The sequence below is a fragment of the Sarcophilus harrisii genome, chromosome 3 (genome assembly GCF_902635505.1).
Source record: "Sarcophilus harrisii chromosome 3, mSarHar1.11, whole genome shotgun sequence".
Classification (NCBI taxonomy): Eukaryota; Metazoa; Chordata; class Mammalia; order Dasyuromorphia; family Dasyuridae; genus Sarcophilus; species Sarcophilus harrisii.
Window position 1 is genome coordinate 53135937 of NC_045428.1, and position 17108 is coordinate 53153044.

The following is a 17108-nucleotide window of genomic DNA, read 5'->3' on the forward strand; positions in this document are numbered from 1 at the left end:
CCCACGGTTAGAAAATACCTTCTATTATTATCAGTTTGCATCTTCTCTGCAACATTCAAAGAGCTGACTAAATCACTGAGTTTAAATGACTTCATTCAGCACTATATTTTCAAAGGAAGACTTTTACCCACATATTCTTGTGTTTGAAGCAAGTCTTTTATCCACTATACCACACTTATTCTCTTACAATTACATAATAAAATAAATAATAAAAGAGGCTAAGTCTCTGGAACTTGATGATTGGGTAACATTTACAAAGTAATTTGTTGTTGCTGTTAGTCATTTTTAGTCATGTTTGACTCTTGGTGACCCTTTTTAAGATCTTTTCTTTCAAACATACCAGATTGGCTTGCCATTTCCTTCTCCAGTTCATTTTACAGATGAAGAAACTGAGGTAAACAGGATTAGGTGACTTTCCCAAGGTAACATGAACTAATAGGTCAACTAGGATGGGAAGTGTTGTGATAGAGTGGAAACAATAACTATGAGACCATTTAAGCCCTCGGGGACTCAACTTTCTTATCTGTAAAATGAGGATAATAATAACTTCAGCACCTACATCATAAGACTGCTGTGAAGCTCACATGAGATAAAATATATGAAATGTCAGATTAAGGTAAAGTTATCTATGATGAAAGGGGCACTGTCTCGCACAAACAGCTTTGCCTCTGGACTAGATATGTTTTTGGAGAACAAAAGTCTGATCCCAAAGAATGAGGACTAACCTTCTCCCCACCCTCATTATCAAATATTGTTTCTATACTGAAATTCTGAAGAAAAATGTCCTTAACAAATTTAGCCATAGTCTATGTCTAGAGTTTTCCATTAAAAGGGTAAACAGTGTCCTTTATACAAAGGTTGTTCAACATATAAAGTAGATAGCAGGAAGAGCAGTTATTGATCTCATCTCCATAAATGAAAAATGGAATACACCAAAGATTCATGAATATACATTTGAAACCTGAAGCACTCCTATTTCACTCATCCATAAGTAAAGACAGTTTTGTAGATGTACTTAACAGACATTTTGGAATCACTTTTCTAAGAACTTTCCAAGTTTAAATCTGATAGATAGCCAGACATAGCTCTTTAGACCTTTTAGAGAAATTCCCTCTTTCCTATGCCTACCCCTTTGAACATTCGAGGGAGAGTAGACATTGGTTGTGTTCAAACAAATAGATCTTTTCAAAAAAAATGCCATATCTCCTGTCTTTATAGGCTATATAATAATTTATTCTTCTTATATACATTGCCATATCTCCACACTTATTCTCTTACAATAACATAATAAAGTAAATAATAAAATTCTCCAGCCCCCACAAAAAGAACCAAGGAATTCAAGGTCTTTTTTTTTTTTTTTTTTTTTTTTTTTTTTATCAGAAGTGGTTTGAACAAATGCCCAGGCCTTTTGGAAGTATCTCATTCCACATCAGCATTAATTCAAATGTGCTTATTTCAATGGTCTGGTGTTTATATATGGATCCATCTTGCACAACATATGGCTGCCAATGGAAGCTTGAAAGATCTGGTTTATGCTAGCAATTGTTATGGAAATTGCTAAAGGCTTACCTTCTTGTTCAAGTAATTTAATTCTGGTTCTTCCTGGGCATTGAAAATTTCTTGGGCTTGTTCATGTCTTATTTTATTGAAGTTTCATTTCCAAACAAAATTCCAAACATGGAATAAATCCTGAAAGAACCCAAACTAGTTAATGTTTTTTAGTTTGGTCTTTGAAAGTTATACCATACCAAGCACTAAACTTTTCTCTCCTTGGGACTATAATTCTAAATAAGTGAATCATAATTCACTTATTTTCAGTACACATTTGTTTCTTCAGCATTGTAGAGAAAGCCCCAAATTTGTAATCAAAAGAGATGATTTTAATTTCAACTCTGTGATTTGTGTTGGTGGGAAAAGCACTTAACCTCTCTGGGTCTCAGTTTTTTCCTAAGTAAAATGAACTTTTTGGACCAGATAGATGATCACTAAGCTCCTGCCTAGATCTAAAATTCTATGAATTAATAAGCTCTAAATCCTATGAATTCATGTGATTCAGTAGCTTCTTTGTATTTCAAATTTTCAAAGAATGAACTGAGAATGATCAAGTTCTTTCTATCCATATAATAGTCTGAGTAATGCCAGAAGCCATCCCTTTTGTAACCCCACAGATAAATTTGTGATCCTTAAATTCAGGTAATAAAATAGAGAGATGAGTGGCTGACAAAAGTGACTGCCATTGGTTTGAAGAAGAAATATCATAAAGTCAAACTAAAAGAAAAAATCCCTATAGAAAATAGCAGTGTTCCTTTTTTTTCAATATTCTTTTAAAGATTACAAACTTCTCCCTGAAATAAAGACCCAATTTCTTTAATGTTGATTTTCATCTGGAGGTAATGTATAGCTGTGAGTCACTGAACATTCCAGTAGCCTAAGAACAGAAGTAGAGGATTAACCAAAGGGCAATAAAGAAGTTTAAGAGGTTTGTTCCTTACAAATAAATATACATTAAAATAAGAGCAAAGGATATCATCAAAGACATGAGTGAGTAAAATAGATGTGCTGGTCACATGTAAAATTTGATGGTAACTTATGGGCAGCCCAAGTATTCCCAAAGTAGCCGTGTAACATCAAGGAAAAGCGATGTTGAACTCATAGGAAATTGTGAAAACAATCCCATGGAACGTCTGGTATAGACAAATGGTCATGGGCATCATTAAAATGATAGATTCATTTGAATATTGCTTGTGATCCCTAGATTTGGAGGGACAAATGTGTGCCAAACACACTGTCCAATGCCCTAGCACATTTTTATATTGCCATAAAAGTGGTTTATTTTTTGTTGAATATATAATAAATTTTTAAATGGAGAAGCTAAACAGAATAGTAAAAATAAGTTTAAAGACAAAGTATAAATGCACAATTTGTGGTGGCATCTGGTTTTATTTCTATGTTTTTCCTTTCCTGAGAACTGAACTGCTAATCTTTCCAAATTTTGAAGTATAATCCTAGGCAAATCCAACTGAACTCTTTTTCTAAATCAAATCAACCTCCTATTTCAAGGTTACAACTTTGTTACAACTCTTTGGTTTAGAGGATTTTAAATTATGCCAAAGGCATGTTACAAACCTATTGCTGTTTCTCTATATTGGGATATATCACATCCCAGCATGAAAATACATATGATAGATCCACTCACAAAATAGCCCATTGTGATACTGAACAATGCTTGGAATATTGGTTTCTTAATAGGATTTCTAGATAACCAGAGGTTTCTAGATAAAATGTTAATTATAGGGAAAGCATTATAAGGATGGCATCTTAATAATGTATCTGTCCACTACCACTTGAATTAGCTGTCATTGTAAAGAATAATAAGGTCATTAGTTTGTAGTTCAGATGAAGGAAATCCAGAGAAATCTGGAGAATACAGACAACAGAGCATGTTAGGACATAAAAAGAAACAGGTGACACATGATGTGTGAAAATTCAAAGAATTCTTGTCAAGTTTAATATCTTGTAGTTTAGCCCTAAAAAAATAGGAAAACTCATTTTTATATGGTGCATGCTCAAATTTCTCTTTGTATTTTAATGAAGCCTTAGTGACAACAATATTGGGTAAAAACTATTATAAATATTATTTTAATCATTTAAAATTTAAAGAAGAGTAATTCAACTGAGCCTTGATGAAAATAAAGAACCCCATGAAGCAGCTATGAAGGAGAGAATTTCAATGATGAATTAATAACAAAAGTCAAAAATTCAAGTTTATGAAGAAGTAATTTCCCCATGATTGTGAAACCAGCTGGTTTTGGAAGCCAAAAACAGAATCTAGCATCCAGATTTCCTCATTATCCAGTGATTTTTCTATTACTTTTGTCACTGGCTTGCCCTCCAAATATCAGTGATATTTTCTTCTGGTCCTCTTTATTCCATCACTTCTCACACAAGATGTATCAATTCAGCAAATATTTATTAGGTAATCAACTATGTGTCAGAAACCATGCTAAACTTTGAACATACAAAGAAAGAAAAATGATAGTTCCTGCTTTCAGAGAATGAGAAAAAAGCCATTTTTTAAAAATATATTAGATATCAAGTGGCACCATATCATTAAAAGGTCAAAGTAGCAGTGAATCAGGATAACACAAAATAAAGATTAAAACTTTTTAAAAATAAGATGAAATTTTAGAAAAAAATAAAGGAACCCTGTACAAATTCATGCTTTTCTACTCTGATTGCAATAGGATTGAGAAAGTGAGGCTCTTTTTGTTGAAGAAAAAACAACTGCATGCTTTAATCCACATTCAGTCTCCCTAGTTCTCTCTCTGGATTTGCATCATTTTAGATTTTAAATCTAGGGCAACATCCTAACTGAATAGGGGTGACTATTTAATTTTTTAAATTTTAATATTTAATATTAGCATACTTAATAAAGCTTAAAATTATTTTATAAAGGACACCAAATTTGACCTTTATTCTCTGCTCCATCTCTCAGAGTTACTCAGTCTATGCATATACTCAAAATGTAACTATACTTTGTATTAGGTTTTTCTTCCAATGTTTTTATTATGATTCATCTATTCTTGTTTATCCTGCTCTCAGGGCATGTGCTTAGCATGAGTTTATCTCAACATTTTCAGTTAAATATAATTTTGCAAGCAATCACCAAAGCTGGGAGATGCATGCTGCTTTACCTCCTAATAAGGATATTCCATAGAGACAAAGAGTTAGAGCAACAAGGATATCAGTAATTTTAGTTTCTTTATTCATGTATTTCATATTCCCTTCCTAAATAGCTGAATAGCTCCTTATCCGGCAGTGCTTCAGTATACTCATCTTTCCCTAATTTCCCCAACATAGACTATATTTCCATCTTATATCCTTTCTGAAAATTTACTGGCATCAAGATAAAACCTAAATTTCCTTCCCTTATCATTAATTGAAATCTATTTTCATCGTCATTGAAAAATCAACAACTGGGTTCTCTTTGTATTATTATATCATAGGGAAATAAGATATTGAATTAAAGTAAGCAATAGGGATATGGAAAACTCTTATGAATAAAAATATTTACCACTGATGAAGGTTGGTTATTTGCCTTTAATTTGTCATCTTTGAGCATTGCCTGATGCATTGGTATGTGCATAGGACTTACACATGGTCAAGCAGTTAATATGAATCAGGCAATTCTGAACACAAGTGTTCCTGACTCCAAGGCTGACCCCTTGTCCACTATGTCAAATTGCCTTTCAAAGTGAACTTTAACAATAATCAAACACATAAATTTTTCATGACCACATTTTGTTTCTCATAAGATGTATCATCCAAAAATGAATCAGATTTGATTTTATTACTGAACTGGAAGTCATGAAACCTGATTTCTGACTTCATTTCTCTTATTAAATTATTTTAATTTGGGCACTTTTAAAATCTTCTGGTGTCCTTATTTCCTGTAGAATGAAGAAATGGGATCTTCAAATTTCCTTCAATTAATTTCAAACTAATTAAAATTGGATTTATCACATATGTGCTGTGTATGTCCATCACTGTCCTTGTCCTAAGGCCGCAAGGAAAAATTAAAGCAATCACTACCCTCAAGAAGGTTACATTTTATCAACCTGGAAAATTAGAGAGAGAAAATTAAATTTGAAATACATACAAAATAATTTCTGATGAAAGAGAACATACTAACATTTTCTGATTCTGTAAGTTATCATACATTCTCTTTACTGTCAAAAGGTATTCTCTAAGCTACTAATTCATTTATCTTTTCTACTTTTCACTAGAGGAGATTTCATGAGTAATTTTTACTGAAATTTAAATTAAATCTCCCTAAGCACTTAGAGGCTTTTTCATTATTAAGGAAAATATGGTTAAGGAAAATTGATTTACATTAAATTTGTATTGATATTCCTGGTTAATTTTTCTCTCATAAATATATTCTATTTTTTACTAGTTGAGTATGCTGTATCACAGTGAATTTACATAGGAAACAGTAGAAATACAAAATCATTTTGAATGAAGTCAGAATGCTAAGAGCTATGAAGTTATCATTACTTATCATTTTTTAAAAAAAAATATGGCCTTTATTAAGCTTCCTTTAGTTGATATATTATTATAAGTTTAGGGGAAAGGACTTGGCCTCTAATGTTCTTGTATTTCTAAATAAAAAAGCATAAACTATTTGATCAAAGCAATTATAACTTGGCATCTTAAATGTGTGTGCTCAGTCTCTCCGTGTCCAAATAGTCAGACTGTTCCCCAGTCAAATTAAACACCTTAATGATAGATTTGAGTCAATGCCCAATTATTTGACAATGTGTCATTCAGAGAAATATGTGGTGAAGGGATTTTACTAAGACACTAGAAGTATTCTAAATCTCAGAGATATAAAGACAAAAATTAAATTATTCTTACCTTTAATAAGTTACATTTTACTTGGGGTAGGGTGTGGCAGGGATCACAGGAGGAGAAAGAAGTAGCCAATATACACATAGTTAAATCTTTACAAAGTAAAATTACTAAAGAGAGAGTAATAATATGAGGGTAGAATCAAAGGGAACCACTAACTGCAAGAGATGGAGGTGAAAAGGAAGAACCTTCCAGGCAGGGGAAATACTCCAGGTAGGATGTAGGTAGGAAATGGACTTTATCTCCATCATTTGGAGATATAATCAAATGAGCTTTATTGTCCATCAATTTATTATCTTTTTGCACGTAAAAGAACTCGAGAATTGTCAAAATTGTTTGCTTACCAAGAGCATGGCTGATGTTTATGCAATCACCTTGATCAAATGGTCAGAAGCTGTTATGAGAGTGACTAAAGAACTTCATACTTCATTGTCAGGTTGTTGGGAATATCTACAATTTAGTCACAGACTGGTCTTTATACTTCGTTTGTGTGTGTGTATGTGTGTGCAAGCAATAAAGCTATAGAATGTTGTTGGATGTCATAACCCTTGGGTTTGAATCTTAACTTTGCTACTTACTCCATGAGTGACTTTGTAATTTAATCTTTCTGTGACTCAGTTTTCTCATCTGTAAAATAAATAATCAATTTACAATATCCACACACATATGTGTACATGTGCATATACCTGTATGTGTGTGAATATGTACATGTGAGTGCAGACATATGCATTCATGTGTGACAATATAAACCTACGCACAAATGCATGCACATAATAGAATGTAAGTGTGAAGGAAATATCCAGAATTAGTGTTACAACAAAACCTTGATCAGGAAGAGAACACCTTTAACCAGACCCATCTTCCTGTCCTGTGAGGTTGCTTAGTCTGCGTAATGACTGTAGAGTTGTTCAGGATTTTCCCCTGACCCCATTTTTTACCATCTGGAGCAGAAGCTACGATTAACCTCAGAACTGTGTAACTGTACGCTGGGAGTACTGACAAAAGTGTGTCAGTTAAGATATTCAGAATAGAGCTAATCCTTAGCCCGCCGGTTGCCTTCATGGCTTTCTCAGCAGTGATCACTCCCGTAGACGTCCTTTCTCTGAATTCTATCACCTATCCCCCTCCAGTATTCTACTGCTGGTTTGTGGAAAACCAGACAAAGAATGGTTCATCTGCAAAATGGAATGTTAGAGGCTTTCGGTGAGATCCTTAGACTTTCTTCCACTCATTACTTTCCCATACATAATACCTATATTTTTTATAAAGGTAAGATTTGACATTGAACTCCTAGAAAGTACTTAGGCTCTAAGAATTTATGAGTACAAATTTTCCGAGCTGCCAATGGGAAATGAAGCAAGAATTGCATTTTGGTGCTTAAGAGAAGATTTTAATTTTACACAAGGAACATGTGTTGCCCTGGGCTTGGTTAATGACCCAGTGATCTATGGCAGGCTGCATGTATAATATAACAATAATGTACCCCAGACCGCATTGCTCCTGCTGCAGGTAACTTACCAAGTATAGATGGCTATTTCCATAAGACCCCTCTAGTGACTGTGAGATTCATGAATTGCTAGTGAAAATCTCTTTCTATAATGAAAAGGAAACAAGGGCAGGGATTTGGGCAAGGGGATATGTGTCAGCTTCATTATATATTTTCCAACAGTGTTCTTGCTTCTTTCTTCATTTGATCCTCAATTTTTTTTCTCTCAGGTAGTAAGGGTAATGTAGTAGATAGAGAACTGGCCTTAGAGCCAAGAAATCCTGAATTCAAACCCCATTTCTGACACATATTTGCTATATGACCCTAGGTAAGTTAGTTAAAAGTCATAGAAAAAGTACTGACTTGAACTTGTCAAGAAAATTTCTTACCAGAGAGATCTCTATACCAGTGAAATTATAAGTTGAGCCTCAATCCTTATTCTATATTACTCAAGTATAAATAATAATAAAGACTCAACATAATAATATTTTAAGGTTTAAAACTCTATGAGGTTATTATTTTCATTTTATGGATTAGAAAACTGTGGCTCAGAGAGGTATTATGATCTATACATAGTCAAGTAAATAATAAGGTGAAAATGGAGATAATCAGGTAAGAATAAGATCTCTAATTCCAGAACAGTTTTTTTCTACCAACTCATTATGGGCTTTACTTTAAGCCTAATGTTCCCATAAAATAATGGGCTAGTTATATTTCTGATGCTAAAATTTTAAAACAGAATAATGCAAAGTGTATATTTGGCTCTTATTTAAGATTTCTCTGATATATGGAACTCCTAATGACTTTCAAATAATTTTCATGTGCCATAAAATATCATATTTTTGTTTTATTCAATTATTATATGATTTTAAAGCATTCTTAATTCATGTCCCATATCAGAAGAAGTTGTAACATTCCAACACTTCCTATAAGAGTTTAAGTTGTACTGCAGGTGTCAGTTTTCATTGGTAAAGGAAGTTTTCTCATTGAGAGTTCCCAACATCGATAAAGTCACCACTCTGGTCCAAATATGGGATGGGCAGGATTTGAACTTAATCCTTCCTGAGTCTACTTCCAGAACCTGATCTTCTCTACTCTGCCTCTATTTGGTAGTTATTAGTGCATGGAAAATGGTTTTCAGATGCTAGTTATTAATCTCCTATGCATTCTGTTAAGCAAGATCCTTATATGTTTTTAGGTATTAGTAACATAAACATGAGTAATATAAGTGTAACTAATTATTAATTTAATAATAACAATTTTTAAATGTCTAGATTCTTTCATTGACTAAAGGTTTTCTTATTTGGTCAGCTTTCTGGTAAGTGAAGATAAATATTTAGACCTTTGAATAATTAGAAAAATCATTGTGATGGTGCTGGGAACAAACACCCAAAACTACATCTCCCAACTGATGGAATCTGGGAGGTCAATATACCTAAGTCCTCTTTGAATAAATTAAAATTAAGCACAGATATTATCCAAAAGATTAGAGTTCTACTTATATTTTCTGAAATTCTCATTCTTTTCATAAAGTATTCCTTATCAAAGATTTGTAAATCTTAACACAAATAGGTGATTGTCTGTTTTTCTCAAAATTCCCCATAAAGACCTAAAAACACATATATACATGTAATGTGTTGTATTTAGCACTGAGCAGCAGCCTTTCCTTTGAATCATTACTGAGTTTTTCATTCCATCTTTTTATAATTTCATGTGTCATATTCCTATATATGTCCCATTCAAAACATTGAAATAATGCCCATAAATACATTTAATTCCATTCTCTATGATTGTGTTTTAATTTATTTTTTTCCTTTTTTTTATTTAATAGCCTTTTATTTACAGGTTATATGTATGGGTAACTTAACAGCATTAACAATTGCCAAACCTCTTGTTCCAATTTTTCACCTCTTACCCCCCACCCCCTCCTCCAGATGGCAGGATGACCAGTAGATGTTAAATATATTAAAATATAAATTAGATACACAATAAGTATACCTGACCAAAACGTTATTTTGCTGTACAAAAAGAATCAGACTCTGAAATATTGTACAATTAGCTTGTGAAGAAAATCAAAAAAATGCAGGTGGGCATAAATATAGGGATTGGGAGTTCAATGTAATGGTTTTTAGTCATCTCCCAGAGTTCTTTCTCTGGGCATAGCTAGTTCAGTTCATTACTGCTCCATTAGAACTGATTTGGTTGATCTCATTGCTGAGGATGGCCAGGTCCATCAGAACTGGTCATCATATAGTATTGTTGTTGAAGTATATAATGATCTCTTGGCCCTGCTCATTTCACTCAGCATCAGTTCATGTAAGTCTCTCCAGGCCTTTCTGAAATCATCCTGTTGGTCATTTCTTACAGAACAATAATATTCCATAATATTCACATACCAGATTGTGTTTTAATTTAAAACTTCATAGTTTTTTTAAAAAGAGGGTCGATTAATTTATAGAAATCAATTTATATCTGTTTAATCCTACACAGCAGATCAATAATTTTGTCTTAATTAAATGATATGAAATTTAAAACATAAAGGCAGTCTGTTTGAAATGTGGGTTTCAAAGTAAATAAAAAATCTACATATTTCTTAAGCAATTCTGGGCAAATTAAGAATTTTGATTTATAGAAAGGTTTAATTTATGGACAAGAGTTTTTCATAATAGCTGCACCAAGAACTTCAAAAAGAATCACACCTGGATGTTACCAATATGCTTTCTCTCAAGGAGCTTATACAGATGGCAAAATAGCGAAATCCATCTCTTGCTTCCTGCCTGGCAGAAATTGCTATTCCCTCTGAGTATTAGGTAAAGTACTGACAGATGACAAATTTGGCTAAGGCATCACACCCCCGGCCCATCTGCCCCAATCGCTCCGTATTCTTGGGCCTGCCTACCTCTCTAAGTACCTCAGGGCACTACCACAAGTGCTCTCCACGTTTGCCAGCTCTCCCTCCCAGTACCCGGAGGGAGCATCTGCCTTCAGATGCTGCTTTTGAGAGTCCCATTCATATCAGGAGTTTGTGTCTAGTTTTATATGTGTGCTAGATAGATTCAGCAAGCCACAGGTTCTAATTGTTTTCTTTTTCCCGTTGATCTGGGATTTATGCTGCCTCCCACCATTCATTACGCTCTGTTTTGCTTCACTGAGAGTATCACATTTTCAATGAGCAAGCTCATCTGTTCTCCAAACACCTCTTCTATTTGGGTCAGTCTTTGTGCTGACCAGTCTTGGAGATTTCAAGTAATAAAGACAAAACTTCACAGCAAGTTGATAGGTTTTATGGGTTTATAATTTATAGGTTTTATGTATAAACAAATTCAGTGGACAGAATCCCTCAGGCTTGACATATTTAATTTCCCTGACACTTCCAGCCCCAGCTCCTACTTGAGCCAAGTTCAAAGAAATGAAACCATTTGTGGATGTCTAAACTCCAATCCAGATTTCAAAACCATGGCTTTTCTGCTACCTCATCCTGGAATATCCCATAGCACCTAACTCCTCCTTACCCTGAAAGATCCATCCCTCTTACAGAGGATTGATTGACTTTCTCACACTCTTCTCCCATTTGTGAGTTCTTCCTAGAACCTCCATTAGTTCTAGGAAGAATCTCTTTTATGGAATGTCCTAGACCAGGCAACCTTTATTTTCCTCTCAACTCTACTCTTGACACTCTAGATTCCAAAGCTATGTCCCATTCATTTGTTACCCACCATGCTTTTCATCTCCCTTTTTTGTGTTGTCTCCTCCAGTAAAATTTAAGCATCTTGAGAGAAAACATTGTCTTTCTTTTTGCTTCTTTTTGTAGCTCCCTGATTAGCATAATGGTTGGCAGGTAGTAATCACTTAATAATTATTTTTTCCTTCCTGCCTTCCAATCTAGGGCAAGCAAACTCCACGAGTCTTTAAACCTTCCAATCATAAGCAGGTCGGACAACACTAAACTTGGGTGGAGAAAATTCAAAAAAGTTAATACAGGAATTGTTTTTGCTTTTGTTTTGATAATCTTAGCACTTAATATGGTGTTTGGCCCAGAATAAGTTCTTTATACATAGGTTTTTCCTCATTTATTTAATCAGTCTGCCTGCATATGTCCCAACTCTAAGGACCCAAATATAACAATCCTGCATCATTATATAGCAGTACACACACACACATAACACACATATGTCTTTGAAGAATGAAAACTGTGTGATTGTAATTAAATTGATTATAATAACTCCTGCTAAATCCATCATCTGATGATAATGAAGTATAAGCAATTTTCCATCATATAAAAAAATCAAAATGAGTTCCAGTAATAAACAGATTTAAAAAATAGTTTCATCTAATGCAATATACTTTACTTATCCCAGAGCTCTTTTGTATATTTTGGTTTCCAAGTTGCCACCTTTCATCATCATTTCCTAATTGGTGACTAAGCCTAGTGAAAACAGCTCAGCTAAGGAAGGTAAAAAGAGGAGGTAATAGGATTATGATAGATTTAAAATGAAAAAGAATGCTAAAGACTATCTAGTCTGATTCTCTTATTTTACAGTACAGAAAAGGCCCCCCAAAGTGAAATGGCTTTCCCAAGTTCACATAGGTATTAAGTGATCAGTTAGGGATTTGAACACAGGTTCTCTCCAAGTTCCACTGAAACAGATATAGAGGTTTTTACATTCAACTGATCCTCTTAGTATGGTAATTACATGAGCTTTGTCTCTGAGTAGATGCCTCTTATGGTTGCCTAACCAGTCAACCAGTAATGTGTTCATATATCACTACTACTCATCCCACATCAACTCTGCCTTGATTTGTCCCTCAATGTTCCAGTACAAATTCCCAAACATCTCAAGTCTAACCCAAAGGACTTTCTAATTTCTTATTTCCCAAATGATAGTTTGCACAAGATGGCTTCTAAGCTATGACTTGATAATTCCTCCTAATACATGTTCTTCTGCAGAATGGAGGGTTCTATTACATCAGAAAAGCCCATAACTCCAAATTGCAAAGTATCCATCCTGTGCAAACTATCATTTGAGACCTATAAAGGAGACCTATAAAAGTGATTTGGCCAGTGTCACACAATAAAGAACAGAAAGAGGATTTAAGCTCAAAACCTTTGATGAGACCCATAAAGATAAAGTGATTTGGTCAACATCACACAATAAATAGCAGAGGATTTGAATCCTTTAACTCCAAGGCCAATGTTCCTTCCATTTCACCATTTTCTCACTTAGGGATTTAGTTTAGGAGTAGATTTTTAGTAAAGTTAGATATGAATCTGGAAAAAAAGAACTTATAAGCTCACTGATTTTACAGCCTTTAAGTGAAGAAGAAATTTCAGATAGATTGTGAATTACCCAAGATGACATAAGTAATAAATATCAGATCCAGGACCTGCATCATAATTTCTTGACTCAGAAAGATAATCAATGAAAACTGCATGCTTTAGTAGCATCTATACAGTATAATAAGACATAGTAGAAAAAGACAAAAATATATTTGTTAGAACTAGAATTCTTCAAGAAATGGAGCAAATGAAGCAGAACCATGGATAGATTCTGAAAGAAGATCGTAGTTATTCCTTTCATATAATGTCTTTTCCATCATGTGTTTCACTATATCAGCATAAGAAATTATATGTGAATATTGGGAGTTTTGCAGAAGCCACAGATGACATGCAAAGGCCAGCATATGACACAAAAAAGTTTAGAAACTCAAAAATATACATGGTATTGGATAATATGAACCCAAATTTTGTAATAGGGTATGGTAAACACCCCATAAAATCAAAAGAAAAAAATCAGCCTTCTTCTCTTTACAAAGGGAGAGCTAAAAATTTTATATAGATTTCTCATATCACAAGAACACCATGTCCCTGACCACTGTACTGTGGAAAGGATAACTGTAGAGGGATATAAATTATAAAAGGAATGAATCACTAAAGACTCCCTCTCCCCTTCTTATTATCTTGTTGAACTAACAGTGAAGAAAAGAGTGAGAAGACAGAAGGAAAGAAGAAGTAACAGTAACAACTGTAGCACTTAAGAGACTAATAAAGTGCTTCCCCTCCATAAAGATCAGCCCTGATGGGCTTCAGATGCCAGGGAGCTCACTGCTGTGAACTAAAAACACATTTGAGTATCACTCATTATGTTATACCTAGAATACGTCTTATTTATGTGATAATGGCTCTGTTTCTAAGACTTTAACTGTTGTTGATGGTATTATTTACATAATTTTATGCATAATCATACTTTTTTCATTTTTCCACTCAGTATTACTTTATGTATCTTTACATTTTTTTAATAATTGTTTTAGCAGTAGAGGAAAGCTCACAGGCTTGAAAAAAATAGAAAATTAATAGTAATAGGAAATATTTCAATACTCTTCTATCAGAATAAGATACATGAAATTTTAAAATAATAAAGAAGTTAAAATACAAAAAAACTAGATTTAATAACTGTGGAAATGTTACTGGAAAAATAAATAAAATACCCCCTAAAATAATGTAATTCATTATCAAACAGTAGTTATTAAATGACCATTTTTTTCACTATTGATAACTATACATTGAAAACAGTGAATATTAATTCAAATCCTAATGTATCTCAATTATTATCTGGCTCTATATTGCACTTTCACTAAAGTAATATAATAGGCTGAAGTCAAATAAATATCTTATTCTTTCTCTAATATCATCCTCTCAGTGCTATCAGTCTGTTATTGGATTACATTATATATTCCATCAAAATGATAGGATTAAGAAAGTGAATGACATATTTTCCAGGCTAATTATGATGTGTTATTTGTTTTTGTGGATATCTAAGCTTCATTTCCTTTCCTGCCATTGACTTGACAATCAGAATAAATCATTTTCAAACCTGTGTTGCTTTGAGAAAAATTGCATTTTAAATTAGAATGTGAAACTGTAGAACATATTGACCTGATGGAACAAATCTTATTATTCTGTACATAGCAAACATAGGATTCCAAAATACCTCAGAAAGCTGAAAAGATAAGCAAAAACCATAGTGACATATAAACAGCAGAATGTAGTTCTGCCCTTGGACTCAAAGAATTAATTGCATAAAAAGTCTACAAAAACCTGGCTTGACTGAAATAAGCTTCTGTTGGCCCCAAGTACTATATAAACCAACAATGTAGTGAAAATGCTAAAATGATTTTTAAAGTATAATATTCTCCTAGATCAATAAGTATCCAACCCTGAAAGTTGTCAGTCCCCTCTGTATTCCACACTGCTATTTGCAGAATATATTTAGTTCTGGGAACAACTTTGAAGAAAAATATTGACAAACTAGATTATGTCTTTACTTTCATTGAAAGTAACTCCTCAAGGTCAGGGTAAGTTTTTTGTTTTGTTTTGTTTTGTTTACTTCTTTTGTATCCCCAGCACTTAGTACATTGGCTGACATATAGTAAGTGTTTTAAATTAAATTCAAACTGATTGACTGAATAGAATACCCAGAATGGCAATGGGTCTAGCAACCCATTATATAAGATATGCTTGAAGTAGATGAAGATGTTTAACATAGAAAAGAAAAGGATACTAGGAACACGATTTCAATCATCAAATACCTAAGTAAATAATTCTAAAATCTAAAGGGTTCTCATGTTAAGGAATGATTGGGTAATGGTTGTATCTCCAGAAATACGAAACTCAACCTAGGTGATAGAATAATAGGGAAATATATTTCAGGAAAATGTAAGGGAAATTTTCTGATGATTAGGTGAAGGACAATGGAGTGTACTGCCTTTTGCATTAGTATCACCTTGTTCCGGGTATTTCATTAGAAATTAGATGGTCATTTATATAAGACATTTTAAAGGGTATTCCTAATTCATGTAGGTATATGGCTCTATAGTTATTTTTATAAAAATCTGTAATTTCATTAATTTTAAAAATAGTTTTTAATATTTTTTTCAGTATAAAGAATTTCTGGGGATAGAATTCTTCTGCAAATGCATTTCAGAACTTTTTTTGCACCAGGTAATCTCTGGGAGTTTCTTATGGCACTAGGAGGGTAAGAAATTTTGAAGAGATCACATGGCCAAAATGGATCAAAGGCAAACTTAAATCTAGAACTCCCTGAATCTGAGACAAACACAATTCATTCCATTACATTGCTGCTCAATTCCATGAACAAAAAATGTCAAAGTTCAGTTTATGTTCTTAGTTTTTTTTCATCTTACCTTAAAATTTTTGAGCTTATTCCTACCACTAAAAATGTTTCATTTGTAACCTTAGATTGAACCTGTTGGTCCCAAACTATCATCTTCTGACTTCACTATAGGAAGATATTTAGGACAGGTCAAGAGTTGACTTTTAACATGTATCAATCTGAAGACCACTGAGTCTGAGGTTTCTGTTCTAGCAAGGACCAACAACTTTTTCTTAGATTTGTTCCCATAGGAAACTGGGACACTGATGCATTGTTGGTGGAATTCTGAACGAATCCAGCTATTCTGGAGAGCAATTTGGAACTATGCTCAAAAAGTTATCAAACTGTGCATACCCTTTGATCCAGCAGTGTTTCTAATGGGCTTATATCCCAGAGAGATTATAAAGAAGGGAAAGGGACCTGTATGTGTAAGAATGTTTGTGGCAGCCCTCTTTGTAGTGGCCACAAACTGGAAACTGAGTGGATGCCCATCAATTGGAGAATGACTGAATAAATTGTGATATATGAATATTATGGAATATTATTGTTCGGTAAGAAATGACCAACAGGATGATTTCAGAAAGGCCTGGAGAGACTTACATGAACTGATGCTAAGGGAAATGAGCAGGACCAGGAGACCATTATATACTTCAACAACAATACTATATGATGATCAATTCTGATGGACATGGCTCTCTTCAACAATGAGATGAACTAAATGAGTTCCATTTGTTCAATAATGAAGAGAACCAGCTACACCCAGCCAAAGAACTAAGGGAAATGAGTATGAACCACAACATAGCATTTCCACTCCCTCTGTTTTTCTCCACTTGCATTTTTTATTTCCTTCTCAGGTTATTTTTACCTTATGTCTAAGTCCGATTTTTCTTGTGCAGCAAAATAACTGGATATGTATACATATATTGTATTTAACATATACTTTAACATATTTAACATGTATAGGTCTACCTGCTTTTTAGGGGAAGGAGTGGGGGGAAGGAAGGGAAAAGTTGGAACAAAAGGTTTTGCAATGGTTAATG